This window comes from Archocentrus centrarchus, chromosome 21 (assembly GCF_007364275.1).
Source record: "Archocentrus centrarchus isolate MPI-CPG fArcCen1 chromosome 21, fArcCen1, whole genome shotgun sequence".
Classification (NCBI taxonomy): Eukaryota; Metazoa; Chordata; class Actinopteri; order Cichliformes; family Cichlidae; genus Archocentrus; species Archocentrus centrarchus.
The window spans coordinates 29,755,752-29,782,721 of record NC_044366.1 but is presented as its reverse complement, the minus strand read 5'-3'; the positions used below and the strand labels follow the sequence as shown (position 1 = coordinate 29,782,721).

The following is a 26,970-nucleotide window of genomic DNA, read 5'->3' as shown; positions in this document are numbered from 1 at the left end:
ACAGGAAATAAGTAGCACAAGACGATGAGAGCAGGACTAAGACATGCGAACTTGACACAGAGACAGAAGATAATATGGAGAAGAGACTGACTAAAAACAGAGGACACTAAGAACAAAACAAACCAATCAATTAACCAATCAACTGAACCAGGCAGGGAAGAAAAGTCCCCCCCCCCCCCCAAAAAAAACAAGCAACTACAGGGGAAACAGAAAGGGATCACAAAAGATGGTAATTAAATAATGCCTGACCAGGACCATGATTTATTGGTCGCAAATTGACAACAACCCCTATAACTTAGAAACTATGATTCTTACAAGTGTGGTGTGTATTGTCAACGCATAGAAATTACTGTATAAAGATTTAAAATATCATGTCACATTTGATCTCTGACCTCCCCTTCAAGGTCAGTAGATTGTTCTGAAGGGCAAAAGGATAATAATGCTATATAGGGCTATTTAAAGCTGTGCTTATCACTGCCATTGTTTGTATTGACAACATACAAAGTATTGGAAGGGTGAGGACAATCCCTTTATTTCTGGTGTATTTTTGCTGTTTTTGCTTTCCATCTTCAGAACTGTTGTTCAGATCCAGATGAAAATACATGGAAATAAAAGCTAAGATGTTAAAGCTAAGATTTTTTGTCTCATATTGTCTCTACAGCAAAAATAAAGGGATTGACCTCACTTCTCTATTACTTTGGGAGGGGAGTGTATAAGCACATAGGAATGATGGGGATTCAAATTTCACATTTTCACATTTCACATCCAAATATGTCACATTTGACTGATCTCACATTTACATTTTACATCTGCCTTTCATTCAAGTTGATCCCAAACTGTGTTGTATCTTTAAAGAAAGTATTGTCAAGAGAAAGAGAATGAGCTGTCTTGGTTGAAATGCTTCTGCAACATTACATGGAGATCCCTGGTGGTGCCTCTGGGTTGGCAGACTGCGGCGATGGTTCCCATCTTTAAGAAGATGGACTGGAGCGTGAGTTCCAACTATAGGGGGATCACACTCAGTGCTGCATGAGTATCGTGGAAGGCTTTTGCCTCGGTGGCCTCAGAATCTCATCTCTGCTTTTTGAAAATGATGTGGTTCTGCTGACTTCATTAGAATTCATGAGAATGGTCCTCAGCCAGAAAAGGTTGGAATGCCCACTCTGAGTCAGGGACGACCTGCTGGCCAAGTGGAGAAATTTAAGTATCTTGGGGTCTTGTTCATGAGTGATGGAAGAGGGAAGCAGAAGATCAATGCTGGTCCCAGCCAGACCGTGTCCCAGTGCACGTCTACTTACACCTGGTCCCTGCCAGTGTTTCTTCTTCCAGCCGGCACTTCCCCAGATTCTGTGTCAGCACCATGAGAGTAAGTGCAAGCTGCCTCAGAGATTGCGCCTCAGATGGTGACCCTATAAATCCTAAGCAACTCTGAGCAACCAGTGCTGGCTAACTATGCACATCATGTGTATCCCAAGCATCCTGTTTATTCCAAGTATCGTGTGCATCCCATGTATCCTGTGCATCCCAAGCCTGAGCTGGAACTGCCAGATCCTGAACCATTAAGGTCTGAGTGCCTTGTGCAGTCCCAGACTCCAGAGTCTTTAGTGGGTCTCACTTCATCGAAGTCTTAGCCGGTGGGTCCAGAGTTATCTGAGCCCATCGTCACTGAGCCACTGGATTCCATACCTCCAGAGCTGAGGCCTGCAGGCCGGCCTCCAGAACAGCTCCATCTCCATCTCTATCACTGTCTTCCACACCAGGCCAACCCCCTGAACTGAGTCTCAGTCTTTAGGATCTCACACACAGCGCTCAACAATTTCTATCAGAAGAGCTGCATTATTACAACCTGTTCTACCTTTTAAACTTCATTTCTGTGTATAACAGCTGATCTGTTAGATCACATGCAGTCCCTGTGTTAATAAAGGTACTGCTACTGTGTCACTTGTGTAAATGCACATATTGATCAAGGCTTGTTGGGGGGTTTGTTTGTTTTTTCAGCAGTCACATATTGTAAGTTTCAGCCATTAATCTAACACATAAGTGCAGTTTGATTAATAATTGTATTTTGACAGACCTTTGAATTTGGTTTGTTATAGCTCATTCAATAGAAAGCAGTGGCTTGTTGTAACTGTTTCATAAAAAAAAAAACAGTACTACTGAAAAGCAGAAATAAGTGGGGCTCATCTCTAAACATTCTTGAGTACTGAGTAAAGAGTTTTAGGATAAAGCCAGAGTTGCGGCACTGCACTTACAGCTTTGAGCCACCCACCCAAAGTGATAATTATGCACTCATTCTGATAATATGTCCCCCTTTCATTCCAAATAAATAAACACTCCTACAAGCAACTATCACAGCAGTGACGTGCAGTCAGGGGAGGCAGGTGAGGCACGGCCTCACCTGTCATCGTGGAAATATAAAATTAAAAAATAAATTAAATGGTTATATTCATTCAGTGATTTGTATTTTAAAGTTCTTTTCCATTTAACTACACCATTTTTAGATTAGTTTTTTCAAAATCGCTGAATTTTCGCATTTGCCGGTCAAATACTAAGAGACGAACGGTGAGGCACCAGCCCGGCGAGCCGCACCACGGATTGCGCAATCCGTGGTGCGGCTCAGTATAGTCATTGCCAATGACTACTAACTGTGCTGGCATGCTATGCAGTGAGACCGGATTACTTTCCCTTTGCATGTGGCTATTAAAATGTTCTAACACTTTTACTATATGAACTAAATTTCTATATTTTAGCTGGTGTATATAATGCAGTTTTTTTTGTTGTTTTTTTCATTAACAACTGTATGTGTGTAATGCATTCTTGTGTTGAGCGATCATGAAACTGCTGCGAAGAGACACTAGGTGAGGCACGCAGTTCTCGTGCCTCATGGTAGGGGGCGCTGGTGATCCCAGGGACTCTACGACTCCTCGGCGGCAAGCTACCATAAACAGTTAGCAAGGCCAGTTAGTTTTTCCTGTTGCTTGGCCTTATGTTCAACATGGAAGATTACATAACTCAACTGAAAGAATTTTCTAAACTGGACTTTCAATCAAAGCAGAAGATAATAATTAAAGGAAGACCAACACCGGAGCTAAAAGGTTTGCTTCAGACTATGTTAATGTTAAACAAAACAACTGTTGCCAATCAAATGGTGAATAAGCTATATGTTTGTAAATCTGATGTGATGACGTCAGTGCCTCACCAGTCACGACCCTCACCGCACGTCACTGTATCACAGCCATATCAAGCATAAGATGTGCTTTGTTTGGCATTAAGTTTAGCACAACTTGCAGTAAATTGTGTGCCTCAACCCTTCGTAAATCACATTTGGGTGATTCATTTAAATATTATTTGTTATTTGTTTATGTCAAGCTTATATATCAATTATTAAAGCTCCCCTTCAGTTCATTTGCCTTTTGTTGCATCCTGCATTTTGATCTTTACTTTGGCATACTGTAACATCTAACTAGAGTGAAAGCAAACGCTAGTGAATAAGCACTTACTCCACCACCACCCATCCATCAATGCTTAATTTATCTCTCTTTAAACTATTGTATCAAGCTACCAAAAGGACAATGCTTATATACATACATATAAGTACTCATATGATTTCAACCGCTTTATGAGAAAATCAGCATTAAAAATAACTTAAAAATGTCTGTGAATAATTTCTCATTCCAGAGGAAGACTCAATTATTAAAGCTACAATGTAACGCATTGCAAAAATGTATCAGAAATTAGAACATGTGTTTTATGTGCTTCTGGGGTAAAACTACAAATGATGACACTGTAAACTTTGAGCTTCATATCAAAAGATAGTGACTTTTTTTTCTTTTCCTTATCAGATATACCCATGATAGACAGGACCTATAGGGGCTCCATTACAATGGATTCATGAACAGTGACTAAACCACTGTGTGGTTTAGTCACTGTTCATGAACCACTGTGTGGTGTTGCATATATATAGCCAAGTTTAAGATTCTAACTTATTAGTTCAGATTAGTGAATGAAATTGTGTGACAATACTGAACAGAATACATGAACTTAGCCTTGTTTCTTTTTGTTTGAATTTTATTAATAGTTTACAAAATAAGTGAATTTACATTTTGAGAAAATGCATGCAAAAAATAAAGCCGAAATATAAAAATAGATGTGTTCAACCACCCATTATCATGTTTATCATAATATAGAGGTTGTACTGAATCTGTGTATTAGATTAAATTTTCATTTTACAAAGACAAACCACTGTTGTGTTTTGTGTACTTTGCATATAAAAATCCGGCAGTGATACATAAAAGTGAGAAAGTGAAGTATTGTTCATATTGTTGTGCAGTATCTGCTTACTTTGCTTGTTTAGTAATTTTGTTTGCACTGATAAAAGTTAATGATAAAGAGTTTTTAGTCTATGAAACCTGAAGAGCTGGAGATCTTCAGACAGAAACAAAGCTGAGCTGTAAGAATAAGCATTATGGTCTTAATTTTTAGAAAATGCATTTATAGGGCAGTGCGGTGGCACGGTGGTTAGCACTGCTGCCTCACAGTTAGAATACCAGGAAGGCCTGGGTTTGATTCCACCTTGGCCCAGGCCCCACCCTCTCTCTCTGTGTGGAGTTTGCATGTTCTCCCCATGTCTGTGTGGGTTTTCTCCAGGTACTCCGGTTTCCTCCCACAGTCCAAAGACATGCACTTACTGGGGTTAGGTTAACTGGAAACTCTAAATTCCCCATAGGTGTGAATGTGAGTGTGAGTGGTTGTCTGTCTCTCTGTGTTGGCCCTGCAACAGGCTGGCAACCTGTACAGGGTGTACTGACAGGTTGTTTATGAAGGAAGACACCTGAAACACTTTAATTAAAAAAGTAAGATATTTAATATATTAATGTGGGGACTCAGAGTAAGAGTGTGCACTCTCTCTCTCTCTCTCTCTGAGCCCGGGCGCTACGAGTTGACCTTCGTCATTCAGTCTTGTTCAAGTTGGTTTTTCATGGCCCAGATTCCTCAGCTGTGGAGTCATGAAGCACATCATCTTCCTGATGTTTTAATTTGTCATAGAGAAATCTTGTCCAGATTAATGACAGGACATGGTGACGTTGGTGATGTTTTAATTGTACGTTCTGTGGCCGGTCCTCAAGATAAGATGCACTGAAACAGAGAAGTTAGTCTAGTACTTTCTGATCTGTTGCTCTCTGTCTAATATATTATTTAATTGTTTATTATGTGGTTGATCCACTGTTTATTAATTAATTTACTGGAGTTTACCTTTAAACGTTTGTCCTTTATTCACTGAGTAAAAAATAATCCCTAACAGTACCCTGCCTCTCGCCCTATGACAGCTGGGATAGGCTCCAGCCCCCCTGCGACCCTGAAAAGCATAAGCAGAAGTGAATGGATGGATGGATGGATGGATTTATGTGTCTTTCATAGTGCCCTGTGTTTGGATTTCTTTTTTCTTTTTTTTTCTTTTTTTGCTGGTCTCATTTAAATCTTCTTGAATCTATTCTAATTACCTAATAATGACATAAACATCCAGGAAATGACAAACAGTTCAGGGTTGCATGGATGCTGGAGCCTCAGGTGTCATAGGTCAAAAGTTGGGGTGCATCAACAACAGGTCACCAGCCTATTGCAGGGCTAGCACAGGGAGACACCCACACACCAGGAACTTTTACATCTGCACCATCGAGAGCATCATGCGTGGGAGCATCACCACCTGGATGGGAAACTGCACCAAGCAGGACTTCATGGCCCTAAAAAGGGTGGTTCGTTCAGCTGAACGGACCATCAGAACCACCCTCCCCAACCTGCAGGACATTTACACCAAGCAGTGCAGGCTGAGGGCCATGAAGATCCTAAAACAGCCCAGCCACCCCGGACACTCTCTCTTCTCCCTGCTCCCATCAGGCCGGCGTTACCGCTGCCTGAGGGCTAAGACTGAAAGGTTGAAGAAGAGTTTTTACCCACAAGCCATCCGTCTGCTCAACTCTGAGCCCTAACTGGACCATTATTGCACAGTGTAAATATTATAATTTAAAAAGTGTGTATAGTGTATAGTATATAGAGTATAGTGTATAGTGTGAATTACTTATTTTTATTCTTCTTATTTATATGTGTGTGTATATATGGTAGCTGGTACAAAATACATTTCACTGTGCATTGTACTGTGTATAACTGTGCATGTGACAAATAAACACTATCTTATCTTATCTTACCTATGGCCAATTTTTGAACAGCCAATCAACCTAACATGCTGGTCTCTGGACTGTGGGAGGAAGCTGGGGTAAGCACAGGGAGAACACGCAAACTCCTCACAGAGAAACCCCCACTGGCTGGTGGATTCAAACCCAGGACCCTCTTGCTATGAGGCAACCACTTACATTGTATACTTAATATGCAAATTAATTTTAGTAATGACAGCACTGGTAGCCTGTATGAGCCCTCAGAACATGTTAGCAATCTCTCCCTTGTTGCTTAGAACATCCTGAACCCAAAAATGACCAACAATACATTCATATTTTATTGGCCTAAGAATTAGCCCCAGCAACTTCCAACTTATTTTGTCAGACTGGGTCACATAGCTATCTAAGAGATTGCAATTTGTTCATGTAAATGAGAAGCTGTTGTGTCCCGTGGGTCTAGGGGATGTGGGAGTGGCATATGATTGAGAACAAAAGATTGAAAGAAAGGACCACAAGTGAAAGTTAATGCAAATAAATATGGGATTTACATGTATTGTAAAAATAACAAGCCAGAACTAAAAACAATCTCCAACAACAGGTTGTTGTACTCTGCCCTACAAATCTTAGAAACATGGTGTCTAACGAGATACTTACTCTGGATGGCATTACCTTGGCCTCCAGTAACACTGTGAGGTATCGTGGAGTCATTATTGATCAGATGATCGTCAATGCACATATTAAACAAATGTGTAGGACTGCTTTCTTGGATTTGCTCAAAATCTCTAAAATTATAAACATTCTGTCTCAGAGTGATGCTGAAAAACTAGTCCAGGCATTTATCACTCCTAGGCTGGATTATTGTCCAGGAAGAAAAAGATAAGTGGAAGAAAAAGGATGGATGAAGTCAGTGAAGCTCACTTTTAACTGATGACAGTGTTACTGAGGTGAGTATCCAGATCTTTGCTGTTGGTAAGCACTGCTGTTAGCTGACATTAGTGAAACTTTCTTTGAAGTGGCTCTAACATTGTTGAACTCAGAGGTTTAGTGAATAAACTCAAAATCTCAAACACAAATCAAACTGTTTATCAAAGGGAACGTGTGATTTTTTGGACACTCGCGTCTAACATCAGCTGACAGTGTTAGCTTATAACCAGCTGCTGTTGTTTAGCCGCTCTTGTCAGCTGTCTGGAAATGGAGGGGCTGCACGTGTAATCTGCTGACAATATCAGGAATAAATGCTTATGCACATTTTCATGTGTTAGAGCCCTGGCGTCATTTCAGTTTAACATGCCGGTGGTGTTGTGTCATCTCTTCGCATTTTCCCTTCTTGGGGGATGGGGACCCCTTTTCTGAATAAAACATAGGAATGATGCTGGGTCTGAAGGTGCAGGCACAAATTTAAGTGTCCCTCCACAACATGAGCATGCCTACGAGTTCTCTTCTCCTCTGCCTGGCGATTAGTGTGAAAAGAGATGTCCTTCTTGGCCACTGTATTGAAATATGGTGGGGGAACATTGCAGCCTCCACAAAGTAAAGACCAATTCATTTTTTAATGGTTTAATTATAAGTTTATGAGACTGCATCAATTATTTGTGTTAATTACACACTAATGTATGTATATTTATGAGTACAATATCATTTTTTTCTATTAAATAGTCTCAAAAAATTACTGACTTAAATAATCAGGCCCTATTTTATCTTAAAGACCTCATAGTATTGTGTAACTCCAACAGAGCACTTCACTCTCAGACTGCTGGCTTACTTGTGGTTCCTAGGATATTTAAGTGTAGAATGGGAGGCAGAGCCTTCAGCTTTCAGGCCCCTCTTATGTGGAACCAGCTCCCAGCTGGGTTTCAGGAGACAGACACCCTCTCTATTCTTAATATTAGGATTAAAACTTTCCTTTTTGATAAAACTCATAGTTAGGGCTGTTTCAGGTGACCCTGAACCCTCCCTTACTTAGATTTAGACTACTGAGGGGTTCCTTCTTCACTAACCTCTTTTCACTCTCTCTGTGTTTATACCTCACTCTGCATTTAATCATTGGTTATTATTAATCTCTGGCTATCTTCCACAGTGTGTCTTCCGTCCTGTCTCACTCTCCTCACCCTCAACCAGTCAAGGCAGATGACTGCCCCTCCCTGAGCCTGGATCTGCTGGAGGTTTCTTCCTGATAAAAGGGAGTTTTTTTTCTTCCCACTGTCACCAAGTGCTGCTCATAGGGGTCGTATTGATTGTTCGGTTTTTCCTTTGTATTACTGTAGGGTCAGCACCCTGAGGCAACTGTTGCTGTGATTTGGTGAATTGAATTGAACTGACTTGAATTGAATTGAATTGAATTGAATTGAATTGAATTGAATTGAATTGAATTGAATTGAATTAAATTAAATTAAATTAAGTTAAATTAAATTAAATTAAATTAAATTGAATTGAATTGAATTGAATTGAATTGAATTGAATTGAATTGAACTGAACTGAACTGAACTGAACTGAACTGAATTGAATTGAATTGAATTGAACTAGTCTAAGATAAGCTAATGTGGGTGTTGCTTTGGGAATTTTTCAAAGAATTGTTGCTGGTCAGCTGTTAAGAAAAAAACAGGGCTCCTCTTTGATGTTTTCTTGCATCTGTTTCTGTTATATGGCCTCTCTCTCTTTTCTTTGTATTTCTGTCTATTTCGCTTTCTGAAGGAGGAGTGTTAACCTCTGAGGAGGTGACCCAGTGACCATTACCCTGTGATAACACCCAACACACACATGCACAAAGCAGATAGCAACTGGCCTCACCCAGATGTTGAAGTGGGATTTAATGCAGCTGATCTACTGTTATTCTGTGCTGTCATCTTAACACTGGGTTGCTTGCTGACCTGCTGTGTGCATGTGTCCCTGTTCATCTGTTATTGCCAGAACCAAGATTGATGTTCCGCTTATCTGGACATTGAAGATAAAGGATAATTTTGTTGCTCTTCACATTCTGACAAACCTGCAGCCGGTTGTTTGAGGCTTCAGACTTTGTCATTGGAATTAGGTTAAGATTAAAATAAAGGACAGAGTAATGCAGTGTGCTACAAAGGGTTCTCACAAAGATAGATGTACAAACATGTGTGATTATACTTTGTGTGTGTTTGTGTGTGTGGGGCGGGGGCTAAAAGCAGTGAAGAGTTAAGAAGCTTTGTGATGTGATGAATTACTTAAAGTGAATGAGCATGTGAGGAGGTGATGATGAATGAGGAATGCAATGAGAAAGTGGGAACTTGAATAAACATGGACATAAAGACAGCAATGACTGAGTGATAAAAAGGGTTGTTTGGAAAAGTAAAGATTTTTTTAAAAATTACAAAAATCAACAAAGAGGGAAGTGGGGGCAGGAGAGAGTGTGAAGGGCGGAAAGAGAGAGAGAGAGAGAGAGAGAGAGAGAGAGAGAGAGAGATTGGTGGTTGGTGGATTAAGTCGGGTCAGCGAGGATTAGTGTTGGTTGAGGTTTGGTAGTAAACTCACAGCCATGTCAGTTACCACTGGCTGCTTCTGATGCACTCACACTACTGATTCACACACTGAAAAATCACTGCAGTGGAAACTGGACCGCAGCAAGAGGATGTAAGTGGATTTTATTTAACACTTCTGACTCTTCTGCAATTGATATAAAAATCAGACTAAGCACATAGAGCCTTCCTAGTCACACTATGGGGTTTTATTTACAGTTGTCCTCTGAGCTAAATGCTAATATGCTCACTAAGCTTTTTGTTTGCTTCTATTGTGTTTGCTATTTGCTTAGTAGCGCTAAGGACTTCAGGGGTGAAGACGAGGGATTTAAGCAAAGACAGAATAATCTAAATAAAATAATAATAAATGATATTTATTACGGGACCCTCCTGATGATAGTGTACAAAAAATTTTATTGTATATTTTATATACAATAGCACTCCCCCAAAATGTCCCTTGTGTACATAGATTTGGATTCAATTAACCTTTTAATGATAATATGTATCTTATATGATGAAATCATATTTTTCTGGGAACATCAGGCACGATTTTTTTATAAATCAAACTTATATTTCACCACCATCCAATTTTAGAAACTGATCTGCCAGAAAAATCATCAGAACACTTTTGTAGCATACCATGAAGCTAAAAATATCTGTTATTCATTTTGTGGTATTTGATAATAGACACCAACAGAAATAATCCCGAGAAAGTTCTGTGAGTGTGACGTGACCTCCTAACTTCTGATGACTAATTGAAGCTCCTCCCAAGCAGTATAAGTGGAAACGGAAGCTGACCTGAGATAAGCAGCTGAAGTGACCTAACCTGAAATTAGTCCACATTTAGTAACCTGCTGCTGTAACAGGAAGTTCTAAAGTCACAGAAGCTGCATTTGAAACGTTCCCTTCACTCCCTGTTTTTCCTCCTGTGCTGCTGTTTCAGGGAATTTGATTTTGTTTTTAAATCTGTCAACAAATTTGACCATTTGTTGTTCATAATGAAAAGCTTCATGCAAGAAAAATAGAAATCTGGTTTTAATTTTAGCATTTTATTTATATATCTGCATTCAGCATACACCACACCTACAATGGCCAAAACTAAAGAGCATAACAATAAAGTCAATCACAACATGATTTAAGTTAATAATCTGAACACCATTTTAGGTAGTATGTGTATTACACGATGGGTTTACAGATATAAATTGCACTTATTTTCTTTAGCAGGGCTGATAACATTTAATAATAATCAGACTTTGTTATGAAGTTACAAAAGTTATAGGGCCGGAGCATTTGCAAAACTTCAAAGGTGTGCTTTGTTCACTTTATCCAGCTGCTGCACTCGGTCTGTCCAGAGCCTCAAGGTGCTGTTTTTGAACTTACTGTATGCTGTGGTTATCAGACATAACATCCAGAAACAGAAGATTATATCTGTATCAAATATTTAGTAAGACACGCCCTGAAACCTGATTTTCACTTTCTACATGCAGGAAGACGATTATTAGAACCACTGGTACAATTCAGAAGCAAAAATTATTAGCAATACAGACTTTTTTTATTTTGAGTATCTATTTTCTTGAAAATATCAAGATCAGCTGGGCATTCTGACCCAAGGTGAAATGAGTTTGCAATGAAAACTTAAATATGTCGTCTTGTTTCATGTGTTACAAAGAAGCATAATGATAGCCACACAGGATATAATTTGTGATCATTTTAGTCTACTAATCAGTTTAGTTAGTGCCACTGGTGCAAATTAACGATTGTTAACTTATCCAGACTTTTCTCTTTTAAATCTAATTTGTGAGGCTGTTACTTCACTGCTTTTTTCCCTTTTCCACATCTTTTCAGAATAACCCTTTCCTCCTCCTCTGAAAAAACACCATGAAACAAGCTATGGAGGATGGTGAGAAGTGTACACACACACACACACGCATGCAGACACACACACACACACTCACACACACACAGAAAAATCCAGTAGAATGTGTCTCTCTCTGCAGGGTCAGGGAATCTCTGTCATTTATACATTTTGCTGCAGATTGAATAACACTGATGCAGCCACTAACTGAGAGCAAACAGAGCAAACCCCATCTCACACTTGTTCAACAAAACATTTGTAAACACACTGAATGTGTCTGCTGTGCCCACCTGAGCTGCCCCAGTTAATTTCCACTAAATTCACCTGTTTCAATCCCAAGTAGAGACTTTAAATTAAAACTTTATTCCAAAAGAATTAGTCTTTGTAGGGTCACAGCTTCTCTGTAATGTTAATCCTGTCTGGCTCAGACATGTTTGCTTTTCACCTTCTGCTCAAGAAAAACTTAAAGCCTCAAACAGCTGCTGTGATATTTAAGGCAACATTCAGTCTCCGGCATGTTGGAATCTGTCAGTCCATTTACCAAGTGTTCCCAAGTTTCCCAGCTGTATGTCTTCATTTGTTTTTCTCTCTTTTTTTTAAAATTATGTATGTGTGCATTCAGTCAGTGAAGTGCTGTCCAGTGTGGTGAAGGATGTTGATCAAGCTGTCAGCAGCAACATTAATGGTGCTCAGCTTCTGCATGAACTACTGAGCGCACCGTGGCTTCATGCCCTGTTGAAGGTACGTGATTCAAAAGTGCTGCAGTAAAACACACACATCTACCAGCTGTCTGCAAACTAAAAATATCATGTTTGTGTCTCCAGATTTATGAGTGCCTGTTAAAGTTCCAGAGACTGACACCAAGCCCTGTTTTGCCCTATGCTTCAGGACTCTCATATGAGGTGTGTATACACACGCACCAACATGCAAACAACCAGTTCTGGAAGATGTTTAGATCCCTGATATCCTTTAGTGAAGAAGCTAACACTGTGCTCTGTAAAAATAGCAGTTTAACATTCACTACATTGACAAAAGTATTCGCTCGTCTGCCTTTACACACACGTGACCTTGAATGACATCCATTCTTAATCCACAGGGTTTAATATCCTCACCCTCCTAAAATAATGGCTTAAGTCATTTTTTTGTTTGTTTGTTTTTTCAGAAAACACAAAAATTGAACCAAACATTGAAAATATGATGATTTAAGCAACAATTTTTGTTAAGAAATGACTTAAGCCATTATTTTAGGAGGGTGACAATACGATGGCAGCCCACCCTTTGCAGCTATTACAGCTTCAACTCTTCTGAGAAGGCTTTCCACAAGGTTTAGGAGTCTTTATGGGAATTTTTGACCATTCTTCCATTTGTGAGGTCAGACACTGATGTTGGATGAAAAGGCCTGGCTCACAGTCTCAATTCATCCCAAAGGTGTTCTGTAGGGTTGAAGTCAGGACTCTGTGCAGGTCAGTCAAGTTCTTCCACACCAAACTCACTCATCCATGTTTTTATAGACTTGCTGCTTGCACTGATGTGCAGTCATTTTGGAACAGGAAGGGGCCATCCCCAAACTGTTCCTACAAAGTTGGGAGCATGAAATTGTCCCAGATATCTTAGTATGCTGAAGCATTAAGAGTCCCTTTCACTGGAACTCCTAACCAAAAATCCGTGACTTTAATTAAAAGCCGGGTCCTTGCAAGGAAATCAACAAATTTAAATGAGCTCTACCAAATCTGCCAAGAAGAGTGGTCAAACATCTAGCCAGAATTATGCCAGAAGCTTGTTGATGGCTACCAAAAGTGTGTGGTTGAGGTGCAACTTGCTAAAGGACATTTAAACAAATATTACTCAAGGTGTATGTATATACACTGCTCATAGGAACATTTTTTAATCAGAGTATAGCATCAAATCAGTTAAACTTCTGGGATATTGATCTGTCAGTTAAGCAGCAGAGGGGGTTGTTAATCGGTTTCAGCTGCTTTGGTGTTAATGAAATTAACAACAGATGCACTAGAGGAGGAACAATGAGACAAGCCCCAGAGCAGGAATGGTTTTCCAGGTGGAGGCCTCTGACATTTTTCCCTCCTTCATCTTTTCTGATTGTTTTTTCGCTAGTTTTGCATTTCACTAGGGTCAGTGTCACTACTGGTAGCATGAGGTGATACCTGGACTCTACAGAGGTTGTGCAAGTAGTCCAACTCCTCCAGGATGGCACATCAATACGTGCCATTGCCAGAAGGTTTGCTGTGTCTCCCAGCACAGTCTCAAGAGCATGGAGGAGATTCCAGGAGACAGGCAGGTACTCTAGGAGAGCTGAAGGTCCTTAACCCATCAACAGGACCCGTATCTGCTCCTTTGTGTAAGGAGGGATAGGATGAGCACTGCCAGAGCTGCAAAATGACCTCCAGCAGGACACTGCTGTGAAAGTCTGATCAAATAATCAAAAGCAGACTTCATGAGGGGGGCATGAGGCCCCAACATGCTCTAGTGGAGTCTGTACTAACTACCAGGCACCATGAATTCTGACTGGCATTTGCCATAGAATACCAGAATTGGCAGGTCCACCACTGGTGCCCTGTGCTTTTCATAGATGAGAGCAGGTTCACCCTGAGCATGTGTGACAGACATTAAAGATTCTGGAGAAGCTGTGGAGAACATTACGCTGCCTGTAACATCGTTCAACATGACCGGTTTGGCGGTGGGTCAGTGATGGTCTGGGGAGGCATATCCATGGGAGGATGCCCAGACCTCTACAGGCAATGGCACCTGACTGCCATTAGGTATTGGATTGAAATCCTTGGACCCATTGTCAGACCCTACGCTGGTGCAGTGGGTTCTGGGTTCCTCCTGGTGCACAACAATACCTGGGCTTCATGTGGCAAGAGTAAACTGGCAGTTCCTGGAGGATGAAGAAATTGATATCACTGACTGGCCCCCACACTCACCTGACCTAAATCCAATAGAACACCTCTGGGACATTATGCTACAGTCCATCCAATGCTGCCAGGTTGCATCTCAGACTCTCCAGGAACTCAGTGATGCCCTGGTCCAGATCTCAGAGGAGATGCCCCCAGGACACCATCCATCGACTCATTAGGAGCATGAAACCAACATTGTCAGGCATGCATACAAGCACGTGGGGCCCATACAAACTACTGAGTACTGTTTTGAGTTGCTGCAATGAAATCACAACAAAATGGACTAACCTGCTCTATATTTTTTCACTTTGATTTTTACTTTGTCTTTGAATTCTGCCCTCTGTAGGATAATAATTTTTATTTCCATCAAACAATGTGGCATCCTTTTGTTTCTAACACATTACTCAGCCCATATCAGTTTAGATATCCAGCATGATTTTTTTTTTCTCCTGATGTGTTTTCAAAATAATTTCAGTTTTTTTTGAGCAGTGTATTTGAGCCTGTATGCATACTTTTGCATGGTTATAAATAAATTCAAACTTTGATACCCAATCCTTGTTTTTTAAAGTCATTAAAGGTTTTTGTTGTACAATCATTCCACCCTGGGAAAAGAACAGCTCAAAGAAATCATTAAAATCCACTAATTACTGTGACATTCATGACCTTGATTAGCTCATGTAAACGTCTGAACATTACTGTATGTGGTGTCTTGCCAGAGTACAGTAGTTTAACATTAATTCTGGAGCCTTTATTTTTTTTTCATCAGATCATGACTGTAATACATAAAGCTCACCGTCCTTCAGCTGAAGCTAGAGAGCTGTGCAGCCTCCTCAGCTTACCTGATATCCAGGTATTTATACTCAATTGGAACTTATTCATTTCAAGTTTCTCTGTAACTTATATTTGAAGCTCCTTTTTACGTTACCCATTATCTGTCTCTCTGTCTGTAAGGCTCTTCTGTCGTCCCATGATAGTGTTGCACAGGCAGACTATGAACCTGTCTTACCCCCTCTCCCTGATGAATTGCCAGAGGATGAGGAGGCCATGAGGATCGTATGTCTTGTCAAGAACAACCAGCCATTGGTGAGACAAAATCATTTTCATTATTAAATTCTACTCTTTTTATTCTGCACTTTAATTTAGTTTGTAGTTCTTTAGTTTACATAAAACCCTTATGTATAGATTTCATATACGTTTGTTATTTTTAAAGTGTAAAAACTTTTGTTTGTAAGAGGAATAGAAAATCCAGGTACTTGTAGTGCAAGCAGCGCACTTTCCCACCTCTGGAATCCGTTGTGAGCAGAGGTGTTGAAACGTCTGACCAAAAGGTCCTTTGGGAGCAAATGAACAAGTCTGTGAATGAATCATTCAACATCAGTGTGTCATCTAAAGGAATATTACCTAGTAATTAAAGCCTATATAATTACATGATACATTAACATGAGTATAAATGGTTTAGAGCTTTTACAGAATCTTGTTAATTGCGGGCAAAGCCAGGCCATATGTTTCTTCTTGTTCTCAGTCTTTAGGCTAAGATAAGGTATGGTAGCTTTTAGCTTTCTATTTTATATTTGACAAAACTCTGAAACAAAGAAGAAGAAAAGAAAGAAGAAAAGTGGGAGGATTCCCACACATTTAATAAAACCGTTGTCCATGAGCAAAATCCAGACAGGAATGACATTTTCTGAGAATAAAGTTGTTAATTTGGAAAGCAAATTAGTATTATATTCTTAGAAGAACGGGTTGCATTAATGATCGCACTTACAACACAGAATCGATTAAGTCAACATGATGGCTTACCAGCCCACCAGGCTACAATCTATCTATCGATCTGTTAAATAGGTTTGTCTATTAATTAAATCATATTCATTTAAAAACATTCTTTTAAAGCTCAGAGTTTCTCATCTTTCGTTCATTAAGAGTGGAGAAGAGTGTAGAAGAACTGTAGGAGAAATTCATAACCGCTGGAGCAGCCTTCACCGCTTCACATTGGACCGCCTCATCCCTGCAAGATCAGCACAGTCAGGGGAGGAGCTCAGAGTGCCTGAAAGTGAAGCAAGTCTTCTCCTTGTTCATAAAGAAAGCAGACGCCACCCCTTTCTCCCTCGCTATGAATCCACAGGAAGCTGCTATTTCAGTCCGCCAACTGTAAAACTAAGGAAAAAAGAACTCAACCAGTCAGCTCCCTCTGTTTTGAGTCCTGCCACCTGCACTGGTAAGAGGAGGAAGAGCAGATGATGATGATGGCCCATGCAATCACCAATCATCTGACCATTTTTGTTTTCATTCAGTCATTGTCATCAAGCCGCTCAGTCATCAAAGAGCTGGTGACAAAATATGAAGACCCAGATCATCCACCAATATGTTCACTAATATCAATCACGCATCTATTCATTCTTTCATTTATCCATTCTGGCATTTGATACTTTGTAGAAAAAACTTTTCATTTATCTAACAATGGCTTGAAAGGCAACAACCACCTCATCTACACTGGTGGCATTCCTCAGTTGCAACCAAGTTTGTTTCTTCATCATCATCTGGCTGCTTTTTAAAACTTTCCTGCTGTGCTGTGGTAACTTGTCTTTTCAGCCTAATCTTGCCAGTTGTCTTTCTGTTCCTGTACTGCAAATTTTTTTGATGGTTCATTTTCAGAGGAACCCAAACCCAACGGGAAAGATGGTGCTTCAACCAGAGAGACCAGTGATGACTACTCATACCCACCTCCTCCAATTCCGGCTTACAGTTTCAGCCTTCCCAACTCTCCCGTGTTGTACAAAAAGAGTTCTACAGGGGGACAATCAAGGAACATTCCTACACCTGGCAAGACCCCCTCTTGTCCTGGCATGAACTCTCTCAGAGCTCACACAACTCCTTCTAGTCCTGCAACTAGAAGGAGTACTCGGGAGCAAGGGGTCAACACTCTCCCCACCCCTGAGAGACAACATGGTTGTCAAACTGGTCAAACTAAACCTGATAACAAATACCAGGAAGAGTCTTTAAATCATTTGTTAATGTTCCACTGCTCTTCAGCTCCTCATCACAATGGATGCCACAGCAAGCCAAAACATACACAAAATGAGCAGCAGCAGCAATCAGGGCACCATACTCGGCCTGATGAACTCACCAAACAGTGCAGTGTGGAAGAGCTTAGGTCCACTGTTCAGATGGTAGCCAGCAGTATTGAACACAATAGTCAGGACGTACGCCATCTTGGTGAGAGTATGGTGGCGGCATCAGAGATGATCACAAACAGCGTGGAAGAGAATGCCCAGGCGCTTAACCTGCTCGCCGAGGTGGTGGACAAGCTTCAGGGGCTGATTGTGGCAAAAAAACACCAAGAATCATCACCTCCTCTGAGAAATAAACAATATAATCCTCCCCCTCCTCCTCCAAGGGTCTCCTCATTATCTCCAAAAATGGTCCGTAAACCGCGAACACTATACCCACACCCACTCTCACCATCCCCGTCCTTTACTCACTCCTCTTCTTCATCCACAAGTTCTTGTGCAGATGACTTTACAACACCTAGAAGTTCAACAGGAATCAATGGAGGATCTAAAAGGATGGTGCCAGCCACTCAGAGGGCAGGTAGAGGAGGTAGTAATGGACAGGTGAGACTCAACACTGCAACTGTTTCAAGAGTTACTCTGGAGGACCAAAAAGACGGTAACAGCACAGGCTGCTTGAAAACAAAGAAGAAAAAGAAACATTAACCAGACTAAAAACAGATTTTACTCTCTCCTGCCTTTGTTTTGGAAAAAACTGTGACAATAATCACATCTAATGTTTTCGGTCTAAAAAGAAACATCGGCTTCATCAGCATATGGATTTTTTAAAACAACTTTCAAGAGACTGTTTCATTACTAGAGCTACGTATCACTCAAAGGAACAAATACTAATAATATAAAGGTACAAATAACTTTCTCTTAGTCTTCATTTAGTCCAGCAATTCTTAAAATTATGTCAGTTTTCATGTTTTTCATCAGCTCTGATTTGGTATTTTGTTTTATGATGGTCTGCACACAAAATGAGCTGAACCTCTGGGAATCATGTAATAAGTGCTTGGGGTTAAATTAACTTTTAATAAGTATATTTGCTATGCATTGTTGTATATATGTGGAACTGCATCTTGCCTCATTGTTTGCACATTTATATAGTACCTATACATCTAACAGTATTGCATGTCAAATACAACAAAAACCCTGTGGAAGTACATAAGAAATTTAACATTATTCTACATACAGACAAACATCATAATGAATCTTTGTGAGCGCTGTTTTAGCACAGTGTCAGAACTCATACAATTAGCATTTTTAAGATATTTTAGCAATTTTTTCCCAAAACTATGGTAACAAATTTGCAGGACCACTCGAGTTACCACTTAAGCTTCTTACCTCCCAATGAACCCTCAGCCATGCTACCATTTTTGGCTCTAGTAACGGCCTGTAAGTAGATCGGTCTAACACTTTGGGCCTGTCTAAAGATTCTGCCACGGTAATCTATTTGGATATTCATGTTGCCAGTACAATTAAGTTTCCCACCTTTAGTGTCCCCTTGATGTTTGGAGTGTGTGCAAAATGCTTTGAGAGTTCAATGGATTAATTGGAAAATGCCCAGGCAATAAAACCTTTTTTGGTTCATCTACTACCAGCACTGAGCTGACCTATGTGGGTTTGAGTTAAATGTATCTGCAGCTGCTGGATGTATTATGTTAATGTGTATTTTACTTCTTTAATTCTTTGTTATGTCAAAACCTTAAGCTGTTCAACAGTGTTGGAGGTGAACAGTTTAAGTTTGCTTGGGTTTTTTCTATACGCATCTTATAAAGAGAAAAGGTATGTAATCAATTATTTATTACTTATTGTATTTTTTTTTTTTTACAAACATAACCAAAGCATTCTATTTGCTAAAGCTACAGGCAGCAGAGGACATTTTGTTTTTGCCTTGAGGGCTTTTTTTTTTTAAATCTTTTTTATCTGTATCCTTTACCCATTAATATTCAGATCTGCTTACCCTGCATTTACACTGAGCTCACCCAAGAGCTGCTTTTACACTATTTTTACTATTTTTCTTAAATTTCGAATGACTCTCTGTTTATCAGGGTGCCACCATCAGGAAGGATGAAGTGACAGGAGATATCTACATCGCCCGGGTGATTCATGGAGGACTGGCTGACCGTAGCGGTGAGCCATACATTTTGTGTGTGTGTGTGTGTGTGTGTGCGTGCGTGCGTGCGTGCGTGTGTGTGTGTGTTTTTATATTTGTGTGAGAGACAAAAATCATCAAGCCTCGCAGTGATAGGCCTTAAAATGGGTTTGTGTGTGTACCAGGACTCCTGCATCCCGGTGATCTGTTAGTGGAGGTGAATGGAAACCCAGTGGTGGGCCTGGACCCAGAGCAGGTCATCCACATACTGGTACGTCATTAGATGCTGAAAAAAATATGTAAAAAAAAAAATATTATAGGCAGATTTTGCTCCCTGTAAAAGCACTCAAATTAAACACGAGCTCTTTCTTATAGTATAACAAATTAAGACTATTAAGTAAAAAATCTGACACTCTTACAGTTGTGCTTTTAAAACATGTCTAAGCAGCTCTGATCTATGCTCGTATTGTTGTGTGGTAGTGAAGTCCCGCTGGAGTGTCTAAGTTATAAACACATCTTCAAAAGTCTGCTACTACAGTATTACTGTATAATAGCAGAAAAGTTCAGAGACATTAAACTCCGGGAATTCATTGGTATAAGATGATGAGAAAATGATGTTGAAACCTGCCCCCCCCTCCCCTCCCACCATCCATGATGCTTTGCTGTATGCTTTGTCACTATACTGCTCAATATCCAGTTTACAGATTAAACCTAATAAATTTTTTTTAATTATAAGTGTATTATTAATAATGTGTATAATTATTAGTGAACCATTCATAAAAAGAAAATGAGATACTTTCTTTAGTTGTGTAAAGGTCACGTTAAATTTACTTTTTGTGTGTGATTCTCTCTGTCAGGCCAATTCCCAAGGCACTATCCTGTTTAAAGTCATTCCAAATCCATCTCAGGTCAGCAGCAGCCAGGCACCGGTAAGACACCCCCACCTCATCACTTTATCTCCATAACACTTACTGTGGGTAAATGCACCTTTTGATAACATTAAATTTACTTATAAGTAGAAAATTGAGGAGATGATTCACTGAAATAATTTCAGGCTATTATTTTCTGGGCTGCTGAGGCACCACCTAAAGTCAAAGATCCAGCAACATTATACCATAAATTTACTTTCACTATCAAAGTTGCAGGAAGTTTAATTTATCAAGCACAATGAACAACAAAGCCTGTGAAAAATCTGAGCATACTTGATGAGCAAATTTCCATGATCCTTTAAAAAATATACATATATTTTCTCAGTAATCATTTTATAATAGTAAAGACACCAAGAGGCAAATGATAAATTTAACACTCCTATTGATTAAAGACAGACTAAAAAAGAACAATAATTTCAAAGTTAATTAGAAAACAATATTTTAGATCAAGTCCTGTATGTTCACCTATTCATAAATTATTACTTTCAATTATTTCAGTCATTAATCTGCAAGTAAGCGACCTTTATCTGTCTGTCAGGTATGTATGAGGGCAATGGTGGACTACAGCCCTCTGCAGGACTCCTCCATCCCATGTCCAGATGCAGGAATGGCCTTCAGCAGAGGAGACCTTCTTCAGGTAGTCGACCAGTCAGATGGACAGTGGTGGCAGGCCAGGAAACTGCCATGTGCTACATTCTGCGCTGGTCTGATTCCCTCTGCCAGCATGCTGAAGAGGTGACATGCCACTTAAATTCCACATGTTTAAATTGACTGACTGCAAAACCTTTATACTGTCAGATGAAGTTTGTTTATAATAATGTCAGGCAGAATCAGGTATCAGACGTTAGCTTTATTACTGGTACTTTACCTACATGAGGCTCATACTTCTGTTGTAGCATTATTAATGATACATTAAAGGTAACTGCAGTCACCTGTGCTACCTGCAGGCGCAAAACTTTTAGATGATTTTAAAAGCATTTTTACACTGTGATAGCACAATTAAATAATTGAAAACATTGGTCGTGCTTCATAATTTCTTTCTCTTCCTACAGTAAACAGAGGGAACAGTGGTGGTGCCAGCCACTACAGGTTCATACCTGCATCAGACCACGTGAGGAATCATGATTATTATCACTAAAATTAAATGATTGTGCTCACTTTGTAGTTTGTGAATCCCTGCAGTGCACTGTGAAAGTGACATAAAGCTAACAATGCTTTTAACAGCTGTTTCTTTTCTCTCTGTTAACCCTGCTGCCCTCAGTGACCCTGGCTGCTAATGGTGGGTGTGACATGTGACACACCATCCATAATACACAGTTAATGTAGTTGTTTCATGATTTTGGTGGGCTTTGTTGTTGTTTCCTGCAAGAATAGTTTATTTACCAGGACTAAATCTGAACATCAGCTAAGATCAGTTCCTACCATCCAGAGTGAGTTATCAGTTCATTCAGAGAGGGGTTGTTTGGTTAGTAACAAACCTCCAATAAAGAGAAATGTTGCATACATTATGTTTGAACCCAGTTAAAGGAGCCACCTGGACTTAAAGCAGAACACTGGGATTAAGTTCATCCATCCCTACATGTTCTCCACTTATCCGGAGTCTATCCCAGCTGTCATAGGGTGAGAGGTGGGGTTGCCAATCTGTTGCAAGGCTGCCACAGAGACACAGGCAACCATTTACACGCACATTCACACCCACAGCTGATTTAGAATCACCAGTTAACCTGCAATGTTACCCTAACCCAGTAATCACAGTAATCAAAGTGTGTTACATTGTATTAGACTGTGTCACATTAACACTTTCAAACAAGTGGTCACTATTTTTATAACCTTTTTTTCCATTTGGTGATACTTGATTTTGTCTTGGTTGGCATATTAAAACCCAGCTGTGTGAAAACAAGCTTTGAATAAGAAACGTGTCTTTTTGTTTATCGCTCCAGAGAACGATCCTGGACATTCTGATGAGAAGCACGCAGTAACAGGTGAAACATAATAAATACATTATTCAGTTTTTATAAAGTAAAACTGTGTATGATCCCACAGCCCAGTGAATGCCACTGCTGTTTTTCTCTTTTCTTTAGATCTGGAGGAAATAAATTTTGGTAGGTAAGTCTGTCCAGTGACAAAAGTGTCATTAAAAAAGTGTAACGCTCTGATCGTACGGTGATCACTGCTGATCCTTTCTGATTCATTATGCTTTTTATAATAGTTAAGTCTGTTAAATCAATATTTTAGAATGACACAGAACCAGATATACCTACTGTTTTATACAAGAATCAACAGAAATGAATCACAAATAAGTCATAAAACAGTGACATGGGTCATTGTGGATTATTGAAAAAAAAATAAAAACATGCAGGTTGTGGATTACAGTGTTTGGGCCTTATGGTGTGATCAATGCAACAACAACAAAAATACATTATATGTGTGTATCCTTTTTGTATTTGTATTTTTTAGATTGTCACAATTCAACGAAATTGTTTGTTTCTGCACTCGGTAAAAATAAGTATGAAGTATATATGAAGTAAATGGTAAATGGTGATAAACTTTTTTTTCCTTCAGATGAGCCTGAATCTGATATTACTGATGGAATCTACCTGGGTAAGACACATTTATTAGTCAGATAATTAGATAGTTAACAAACGAGTCATGAAGTGGGCAGGAACGATAATAAAATGTTGAACTGAATGATGAATTTAAGCTGATTAATTTATCAGTTGTAATAAGCTACTAATAAGAACAAACTGAAGACTATCCTCGTGCCCTAATTTCCTTCGGGATCAAAAAAGTATCTGTCAATCCTTTATTGATTATTCATTCAGCTCTTTAATTGTTAAGGGACATTTTGCAAATTGTTCCCAAGGACTGGTAACACATTTAGTGTTCTTCACCCTCACCAGCCGGCTTCCGTCGGAGCTTCCGTGTCTGGAAGAGGACTTCCTACAGGAAGCGACGACAGTCCTGCACCACCTGCTCCCCCAACAGCAATGCTTTGTCCACCCCGTATGAGGAAGTAGTTTTGTACCAGCGCCCCCCACAGGAGAACCACCGCCTCATCATCCTCGTCGGTGAGAGCAACAGCCGCATTACTCACACAGGGATCCTTCCCTGAAAAATCAGTCAGAGCCTCCCATCAGAATCAGCGTACTGTCACATTATAGAACGGGCTAAAAGTTTGTACTTTTTAATTTGTTTTTCTTTCCCTATAACTTCTTAAGTACAGTACAGTTTTTGGTTTTGAGCACTTTTTTTTTTTCCTGTAACCATCTTTGAGCATCAGTATTCAAAATATCATAATGTTAGAAGCAAAACATCAATTTAATATCTGTGATGAGATATCAGAGACAAACACTGATGAGCTGGAGGTTTCATATATTTTTTGTTTGTTTGTTTTATTTATTGCGAATTTACTGAGAAAAACTTAAAGTGCATTTTTGGCAAACTTGCAGGGGTCATCTGCTCCTCAAAACAAGTTATGTGTAGCATAAGGTCTCCTTTAACTTCATTAACCTTGGACATTCACCTACCAGACTCATCTTATCATTTTAGTACTTGAAAATGCAGCTTACTGCTGCAGTAAGGAGAAATGAATTTTGTGATCACATGTTCTATGTAGAACACATAACACTGATCAGACAGCTTTAGGTTCATTGCTTGTAAAAGTTTGTTGTTGCTATTTGTATCTATTGGAAATAGAGCCCCCCCTCTTATTTCTCCCTCTGCACAGGTGCTTCAGGAGTTGGAGTAAATGAACTGAGGAAGAGACTCATCAAACTGAATCCTTCAACCTTTCAGGGACCTGTGCCTCGTACGTGCCTTTTATTTAATTTAATTTGTGTAGCATTCCTACAGAAGTCAAATTAGCCTGTTCACATTTGTATAACAGTAAAAGCGTAGCTCTGTGGTGAGAGAAGTATTTTTTAGTTTTGTCTTTTAAATGCACATTTGGAATATTATCATGGACTGTATAGAAAGATGGTTGTTGTGAAGTTTGACATTATTTATTGGTTTGCAACAAAGTCCAACTAAAAGTTTATGGTCAGTGATCTGTGACTTCCATTCCAGTTATTTAATGTGGTTTACATTCATCTGTGACTGAATTGACTGATTTATGGTTTTAGTGTTACTGGTGTACAAGTAACTATTAATATACACATTCTGATTGTTCGGTTCCTATAGACAACCACTCGCCAATCAGAGCAGGGGAGCAGACGGGCAGGGAGTATCACTTTGTTACCAAAGAGCTGTTTGAGTACATGGTCTGCAACCACAGGCAAGTTGTCGTTGTTTTTTAACTATATATGATTTGCTAATGTTCTTGGTGTTGATTGGCATGATTCTTATTGTGTTTTCTTGCACAGTAATTAACTGCGGTTTACATGAGCTTATTTATTTATTTCTAATTGTATGATGTTTGTGTTTATGTTTGAACATGTGTATGCATGGATGTGTGTTCAGGTTTGTGGAGTATGGGGAGAGTAAAGGTCAGCTGTATGGGATTAGCACTGATGCCATTGATGAGGTGCTGAAACGGGGGCGGATGTGCATCATTGATGCTGAGCCACATGTGAGTTTCATTAAACACAGAATCACTTTTTTGTGAAGTTTTCTGTGTGTGCCTGACTGAAAAGCTTTGGTGTTCGTGTGTTATCTTATTTCCAGAGCATCCAGTTGTTGCGAACAAAGAAATTTAAACCCTATGTGATTTTTATCAACCACCCAGCCCAGAAAGACTCAGACAAACCCGGAGAGATGCTCGAATCATCACCAACTATGCCATCAACAGAGTTTTCACAGTAAGAGCACAGACAGTGTATTTGTATGTGTGTGTGTGTGTGTGTGTGTGTGTGTGTGTGTGTGTGTGTGTGTGGTGTGTGTGTGTGTGTGTGTGTGTGTGTGTGTGTGTGTGTGCGTGTGTGTGTGTCAGATGAGAGCAATGTTATGCAAAACTGACAGTAAAGGATGATAATTTCATTTAGGAGGAAGACTTTGTGGAGCTTGAAGAAACATCACAGCTGATTGAAGCAAAGTACAAGCAGTTTTTTGACAGCGTGCTGGTGAACTGTGACCTACAGGATACCTGCATACAGCTCTGCTCCATCATTCAACAGGCACAGGATGAACCACAGTGGATACCTGTCAGCTGGGGCCGAGCAGAGGATTAGCACAAGGAAAATAAACTTCAGAAGATGGGAAATGTTGGAAGGGAATGACAATATGTAAGGAGAAATAAGGAGAACATGTGTTAAAGAACTGGTGAAATTATCAGAGCAGAGAATAAGGATAATGTCATGAGATTATAATATGACATGTTTTTTACAGACAAAAGTTTGACATCAGCTGGTTGATGAGCCAAGTAACAGTTTGTTATCTTCTGTTAAAGGCTGCAATTCAAAGAGATTTCTTAGAATCAATCCCAGTTTTGATGCTGGGGTTTTTTTTTATAGCTGTTTGATGTATTTACTTTCAGTCATCGCCTCGCTATCTTTGATGTAATGCTGTCCAGGCAGATGAGTATATTGTGGCTTCAAGGATAAATAGGCTTCATTTTTCATTTAAAATGTATATTATGTGGAACGTAATTAAGTACATTTAAAAGCTACTTGCACTTTATTTGACCATTTTCAAATTGGTCACCTTTATGCTTTCAAAGGGAGAGCACGTTTTATGCTACTACATTCACTTGATGTCTTTAGTAACTGTTTTAGTAGCTGATAGAACATGAAATGTAGATCAAGAAACAATAACAAATGAACTTTAACTGTGACACGGCAAAAAGAATACACACACTGAGAATATCTAAAAGATACCTCATATGTAGATGTTGCAGAGATGTCTGTACTACAGTACTGCAGAATAACCTACATCCAAATTACACTGTATCTACAATGTGCTCATAGGTTCATCAAGTTCTAATGTTTTAAGGGGGACGTGCAGTCAGTACAATTGCATTTATTTGTGATTAGCCTTTATTGATGAATGAATAGCGGACCACTGAGCAAGAGAAAAAATATATTGTGTGGCTGATTTCATTTACAAATATTGGGTCAGAACATAAAAAAAATTTTAAAAATGTAATATACAAAGTTTTATTAAGGTTGCACAAATGTTTCCCCACATCAGTTTATTTTGGTGCCATTGCATTTGCATGCACATGATACAATAAAGTAATTAAAACTCAAAATGTCAGTTGTTTGATTATGGAGACTGGAGTAAAGTTTAGTCACAATATGTTTGCATGAAAACATGATAGTTTATCGCCTGTTTATCACCGATGGTTTCCTGGACAAAAGGCTGAGATCTCACAATTACAAAAATATTTTGAATGTCAGGACAACTAAAAAGTATGTTTAAAAAAATTATACCAAAACTTAGCAAAATGAAATCAACAATCAACAAATATAGTCTTTCATGCCATTAATTCTGCATGATGGACACGATGAAAACAGATAACTAAACTAAAAAAAGAAAGTA

At 39.4% G+C, this 26,970-nt stretch overlaps 1 pseudogene; it reads left to right on the top strand.

Moving 5' to 3' along the window:
• Nucleotides 1–9,648: 9,648 nt before the first annotated feature.
• Nucleotides 9,649–26,668, top strand: LOC115800087 (MAGUK p55 subfamily member 4-like; annotated as a pseudogene).
• The last annotated feature ends 302 nt before the right edge of the window (nucleotides 26,669–26,970 follow it).